The sequence below is a fragment of the Gossypium hirsutum genome, chromosome D10, assembly GCF_007990345.1.
Source record: "Gossypium hirsutum isolate 1008001.06 chromosome D10, Gossypium_hirsutum_v2.1, whole genome shotgun sequence".
NCBI classification, from domain to species: Eukaryota; Viridiplantae; Streptophyta; class Magnoliopsida; order Malvales; family Malvaceae; genus Gossypium; species Gossypium hirsutum.
Window position 1 is genome coordinate 13,072,656 of NC_053446.1, and position 7,687 is coordinate 13,080,342.

A 7,687-nucleotide genomic window follows, 5' to 3' on the forward strand; every position below is an offset into this window, starting at 1 on the left:
ACAAGTGTTTAATTTTAGGAGTTGGTATGAAGGTTGAATTTTTTTTATTTATAATTGGTCAGGATTGAATTAAGTTTTCATGCCTCGCAACATAATAATTTTGTTGTCATTAAATTAAGTTGTTGATTTTTCTTTTTTTGGTGAATAACAATAATAGGATAAAACCTGAACGACTAACGTGACTCGAACACAAGTCACATGGTGAACACCCTTGACCATAGGTTATCATGTGTCCTCATCCTTTTAATGGTTATCGTATGAGTATAATCTTGTTTGGGTTTGGGTGGTATTCAGGTAAAGCCCTCTCGACACAATAATGATTCCAAAATTCAAATTTAGTTCAAATGTCTGGAAAAGAAGTTCACTTCCACTTCTTCTAATCATTTGTCGGTAACTTATTTTTAATAATATTTAAATTTGAGAAAGCATAACTATTTTAAATTTTGATTTTTTTTCTACTCAATTTAATCTAAGTATTAGTATTTGAATCCAAATTAAATGATATTATCCCTTAAATATTAGAATCTACTAAATATCTTTAGTAAGGGTCAGTTCTTCGTTGCTTTTGAAAAGTGCTTTTGAGAAGTGAAAAAGTGCTGTAGAAAATTACTTTTGAGAAGTGCTTTTGAAAAATTTGAGTGTTTGGTATTGCTGTCAAAAAGTGCTTTTGAAGAATAAAATGTTCATTTTAGACATGATATTATAAAGTAACAAATATGTATTTAAATAATGTTCAAATTAGTTAATATTATGATATTTTAAAAAAAATATAAAAAATAATTTATCATAACTTATTGTTAATATTTTAATATATAATATTAATTTGAAATATTTCTAAGTAATTCATATTAATTATTTATTAAATTTAATTAGAATATATAAACTATATTTAAATATTTAAATATAATAATTAAATATTTGTAATTAGATATTGACACAATTGTATTATTATAAAAATTATTTTTTATTTTTAATTAATGCTTTTTAACACATTTGTATTATTTTATTTTAAAATATATTTGAATATATAACTCATATTAGATATTAACATAACATAGAAAACATAAACCTAACAAATTAAAATATTACATATATTTGGATTAAAGTTTTAAAAAGGGATAATATTTATATACCAAATATAAATACTAAAAATTTTACAACAATTTGAATATATATAATGTGCACTTGAGTTGTAAATCTAGAAAGTGTCTGTGAACAGAAAGTGTTTGTCAATGGACTTACTTGCCTGAAAAGCTAAACTTGAAGAAGCCAAGGAAAAATGAAAGTATACTACGCACAAACAACAGATTCAGTGCAAAATTTCCATTCGCGGCCAATTGTGAATGTCAAAATATTTTATTCATATGCATGGCTTAATTCTCAAACTTATTGAGCTCAAAAACAATACTTGGAATCAACAAGAAAATGGCAGCTCTGAATCAATGGCAACTCTCATCAAACCATGTATGTCATGCCCACTTGCAAGATATTCATGTGAGGTACACTCATATTTGCTGCACCAACTCGACAGTTTCTCTGCAGGAACGCATAGAAGTAGTTTATGACAAGTTTCTTGAGAAAAAGGATGTTCTTTTTCGCCCTCACATCTCCATGTGCCAAGAAATAAGTAAATCCTGAATCTATTGCTTGTCGCAGTGCTGATAGCTCATATTCCAAACCTAGGTCTTCATCCGATGACATGACACTAGACGGTAATGATGCCGGTGCTTTTTTTAATAGACAACTTTATTGCTTCTTCTGATCTTCTCTCACGTATCAATGGGATTTTAAGCTCCTTGTTACCAGGAACATCCCTGTTTCTGTGATCCTTTGAGCTCACAAAAACACTATCGATATCCATCTCGTGCAACCTGCTTTCTAATGCTAGATCTTGAGCTTCTTTCAGCAAGAAATTTTCTAGGATTTGAACAAGTTGTTCAAATGCATGGTGATCCTCCTTTCAGACATCTTTGTAACCATATCGAGCAATACACTTGAAAATATGGTAGTCTTTCGGGCCAACTCTACAGAAAAGAAACCTCTCTTCCTGGGGTACCACAGGAACAGGTACATATTTGATGCATACAAAAATGATAGTAGAATGGATGGAAGGTAAGCTAAGTAGAAACTGCCCAAAAATTGAAGGAATGCCATGGACAAGCTCGTTGTATAATAAATCGATCCCCGGAACTCTCACTGTCCCAAGCTTAGAGCCAAGTTCAATCATGAAATCCATGGATATTTTCTCTCTGACCTCACTTTGGTACTTCAACACACTGCCATAGTGCCAAATGTACATGACAGTGAGAAAGAAAGTAGCAAAAACAAGTGGAAGCCAACCTCCCTCCATGACCTTCGATAGAACAGCAGAGAAGTAGATCAGCTCTATCGACCCGATTAAGAGTGGAAAACACAAAGCCATAAGCAAATTGGTCTGCCATATCAGAAGCATTACAAGTGTCACCAAGGCAGTTGTGACCAACATAACAACAACTTCAGCTATGCTTGAAAAAACAATTAAACGAGCATTAGAATGAAGCATATGCTAGCAAAAGTAGCACTAGAATACTTTGAATAAACGAAAGGAAAACTGTGGTGAGAAAAGTTGCTAACCATAAGCATTGGCGATATCTGTTGAAAATGGAAACAAAGAAACCAAGGAACTTTTTAACGTTTGCAAAACAAGTTCGTAATCTGATGGGTTGCTTACATGAAGCATATGCCATAGACCAGCCCCCATTACCATAACATCAGGGTATTTCTTTTTAATCTTGAAATCCGTCAACAAATGGGTTAAATTCAATACATAAGGTGCCCAAACGAAATCCAATTTCATACCGATTTCATCAACTGAAATGTTGTAATTACTGTGCCTCTTAAACAAAGCAGTTTTAACAGAATCCATGCGTTGGGGTTCGAAACCTAGAAGCAAATTCAATAGAGAGAGGGTGAACAATCGAGCTTGTGAATCACATGCGATCAACACCCAGGAGCCGTTTACCAAATGGGAAGCATCGGGTTCCTTGCTAAAATGAAGTAAAATCAAATGAAAATACATTCTTCTTATCCTTAATCATAAGTTTAAGGAACTTATAATGTTTAAACATTATAATAAGCAAACAAAACAGAGAACAGAATATTTACCTCAATCAAAGATCTTTCATAAGAATCAAATGATAATATAGCTTTTTGACCCCTTTCAATTGACAGTATTCCCTATAGAAGAATGTAAAATTTCAGTAAAATTTCTGCTAAACCCTAAACAATCAGAAAACAACTAAAAATAAAGCATAATGAATAATTAAAGAGAAGAAGAAGAAAAGAAACTCACCGGCGGAAGAGGAACAAAGAACCAGAGGAAAATAAACAAAGGCAAAGAACTTGATATCTCAGGCAAGGAACCAAAGGAAAGAACGTTTTTTGGGGGATAAAAATGGAAATTATCAGCCAAAAGCACTTTTGGCCGAAGAGAAGTTAAAATTTTTAACTTCTCCATCTGCGAAAAAGGACATTTTAGATGGTGAAAATTATTCTGAAATGCAGGTCATTCTTCATTGCTTTTAAGAGAAAAGGATTTTTTATTGCAAAAGTCCATCTAAAAAGTAAAGGAGAACGGGGCCTAAGTCAAATTTATTTTACAAATTTTAACATTTTGTGAAAACTCTAATAATTTAAAGTTATTTGTCTTTCAAATTTATTTATCATTTATTTTATTAGATTTTAAAAATTAAATCTAATTTTTAGGTTAGTTTTTTTTAGACTATTGTGGCTAAATTTTTTTAAAAATGCTGATTTTAAAAAATATTTGGGGTTTTGGGTCGATGATTTCTGGGATATTTAGTAAAATAGATTAATTTTGAATATGCGTCCTACAGGGCACACTTTCTTATTTTTAATCACATTAGCTCTTTTGGTTCGATGGTTAAATATTTGTGGTTTTATTTTAAGTCCCGAGTTCGATTTTTCTTTTATTTACATTTTTATTTTTATTTCATGTTGTTTGAAGCTTTAATTTTATTTTTAATTACTATTTTTAACATATGAACTCTTTTAGTTAGATAGTTAAATAATAATGATTTTATCCTTGAGTTGATCTAGATCCAATTCCCCTTCCAAGCACATTTATATATATATATATATATATATATATATATTTTCATGTTGTTTCAAGTTTTTTTAATTAATAAATATATTGTTTTCAAGTTTTTATTTTTATTTTTAATTCATCTTTTTAATTAATAACTCTTTTATTTATAAAATCAAATAATTATTGTCAAATATCATTATTTTTAGTAAATATAATTTTTATGTGTAATTTTTATTTTTCAATCCATATCATTAGTGTAGTAAATTTTAGTATTATATATTTTTGTATGTGTATTTGAAATAATTATTTGAAATATTTTACATATAAAAATAATAATGATATTTGAAATAATTATTTGATTTTATAATACTAGAAATCACCATACTCACAATATAGGTGGAGAAAATAAATATTTTACATATAAATATTATATATAAAGAAAAATATATAAAAAAAATCAATTGATGTTTTTTAAAAATAAAATATATTTAACATAGTGATAAATATCAAAATTTTCAAAAATATATTTTATTATATAATTGGCAATAATTATTTGATTTTATAAATAAAACAATGGTTAATTAAAAAGATGAATTAAAAATTAAAAAAAAAAGCTTAAAACATAAAATGAAAAATACAAATGTGCTTAGAAAAGGAATCGAACTTGGGACTCAAGGATAAAATTATTATTAATTAACCATTTAATCAGAAGAGTTAAAATGTTAAAATAGTAATTATAAATAAAAGTAAAACTTCAAACAAATGAAATAAAAATCCAAATGTGAGTAGGAGAGGAATCGAACCCAAAATTCAAATTTAAAATCACTAATATTTAACCATCTAACCAAATAAATTGATGTGTTAAAAATTAGTAATAAGGATTATACGTGTTAATATTTAGCTATCATTTTACAACCAAATAAAGGATGTGAATTGAGACATTCGATTTTATTAACTGCAAAAGGTAAAGTAGATACAAATAACAATTTTAAATAGCCTAATTTATCATCTAAATAAGTAATCCAGGATATTCAAAAAGAAAATTATAAGAATTTTTTTTTCAATTTTTTTTGAATTAACTTTATCATACATCCCTAAATTATAGTTAAATTCTAAATTAATCCCTAATTTTTAAAATATTCTAATTGAGTCTCTAAACTATTAGTATTGCTCCAATCAAGTCCTACGGTTAACCATTCCTTTAAGTTTTCTATTAAATGTGGATTAGTGGCACTTGTTACTATTAAAATGTCGAATTGAATCGAGTCAAAAAATTTCAGGTTAGTCAAGTTGACGAATCCTATTTTAGCAACCGAACTCAATTTGAAATTTTTTTGAATGGAATGGAATGAAATCGAGCCAAAAAAATTCAAGTTGAGTTAACAAATCATATTATTTATACTCAATGTTATATTTATATGGACCGATTTTTTAACTAGTTGATGAAGTGCAAGATTATTTAACTACATAAACAATATAATAGTTTTGCCTTTTAATTTAATGGGTAAATATTTATCAAAACGATGTAATTTTACCTTTTAACTTCATTGTTTTGAATTTTAATTTTAGAAAAAGTAAACATTTATCAAAACAACGTAATTTTGCCTTTTTTCATTTGAATTTTTAGGTAACTCGAATTGTGTGATTCGTATTTGAGTTAAACCAAAAATTTTAATTTTTTATTTGAGTTGATCCGAATAACTCAAATAACTCGAATTATTTAATTCAAAATTTAAATTTTTTATCAAAATTTTCAAATCAAATTGGATTTTGTTCACCTATAGTTGTTGTTGCATGTCTCCTTGCCTTCACACTAGGATAGACCATATACTTTGATTTTTACAATTTATATCCATAATCACGCTGACATTTATTTATTGTATCTGTTCTAGAAAAATAAAAATCTGCGATATATAGAAATTTAAAGATCTGGATAAACATTGCAGCAAAACTAACTATATGATTTTACATTAGTAAGCAAAATGTTTAGATGATATGACCGGTAAGACATTGCATGTGCTCCTGATTCCTGGCCCGTAAATTCTTGCCCACTGCTCTGCTCTTCCTCAAGAATTAGCATTTATATATAGCATCATAAGTTGGTTTTATGCTTTGCCTCATCCTTTTAGAATTGAGAATATATTTCCATTTCCAAAGGGAAAATTATATAAGTAATAATAATGCTGCTTCAGACGAGGGTCCTACTGAGCTTTTTTATCCGCCACTTTGGGCACCCAATGCCAAGTATCTGTTTTCTCTCCACTCTGCCAACTCCAATCTCTCTCTGGAGTAATGGCTAGATCCTATTCTAGTTCCATCTCTTGCTCGACTTCTATTCGGAAACCTGTCTATCACAAAACATGAATCTTTTTTGTTTATTTATTAATATCTAAAATTATATGTAAAATTTAGACCTAACTATAAGTCACATTTAGATGGGTAGCTTTATCTACTCCGAAGAGCTTAATTACAGTGTTGAGAACAAAGTAATAGGGCCCTGACTGAGCTTGTCAATTTCGAAGCTGTCCTTTTCTTCTTCACCGTATCTTTAAAGCTTTCCAAATAAGGCAAAGGAAATGAGAGCCACTTGAACTTTCCGTCTCCAGTATTTTTCCACACAACACAATGCCTTTTCCAACCTCCTATCCTATTACTTCTTTATGCTACAGTTTTTGCCTTGCTATAATTATATTTCTGTAAACTTTAATACGTTGATAAATCCGATGACTAAATAATATTAACTAGCTTTAGTTTAAATTTGAAGGAAGTCATGAGAGCTGAATATATGATGAACTCTTTTATGATTGTAGGCTGAAAAATGTAGAATAATGAAGTTATAATAAGATGTATATGAATAAGATGCTTCATCTCCTAACCTTAGCTTTATGTTCCATTTTAATGGCGGGTGATGAATCCCACGAAGCAGTAGTCAATATTTGGTGTGCCCCACCACCCCAGCTAAGAATATATTCGCTCACCACTCATTTTTTTAGACTGGGGTTCCTCTAAGGTATCCAAGATGCCCCATCCTATAACATATGCTAGTTGACTCTTAGCGTTATTAGGCTTCAAAAATACCAAGTAAAATTGTAAATGGTAGTAAGATTCAACGTTAAGAGATGCCGACTTGTGTTTTATAGTGATGGGAAAACAAATATAGTCATTTTTGTGTTTTAAATATGCTAAACAGTTGAAAGATTAAACATTAAAGTGATGTGAAAAAATGGGAACTTTTCAAACAAATTTGTCCCTGTAGTGTTTTAAAAATGCTATTAGCTTTTACCTTTTGCTTCAAAGTAAATGCACAAAGGTTGAATTTCTCACTTTCATAAAGTTGACTTTCAACCTATAATACAAAAACCTATCAAAATAGCTTAACTTTGAGTAATAAATAAGACTAAAGGCCTAACGAATACGTGACTCATGAAGCCTAAAACACCAACGAAAGTCCACTAGTAACAACTTAGCTCTAGACAAGGTAGATTTTAGCTCCCTTTCAAGCTCCAACATATGTGACAGGCCAGTACTGACAAACACCAACGACAATGCCAAAGAAATTAGCCCTTACACACCCTTATTAACCCTTATTACAAAGAGATC

At 29.3% G+C, this 7,687-nt stretch overlaps 1 pseudogene; it reads right to left on the reverse strand.

The window, feature by feature from the left end:
• Positions 1-1,308: 1,308 nt before the first annotated feature.
• On the reverse strand, positions 1,309-3,581 carry LOC107914314 (putative potassium transporter 12; annotated as a pseudogene).
• Between the last annotated feature and the right edge of the window lie 4,106 nt (positions 3,582-7,687).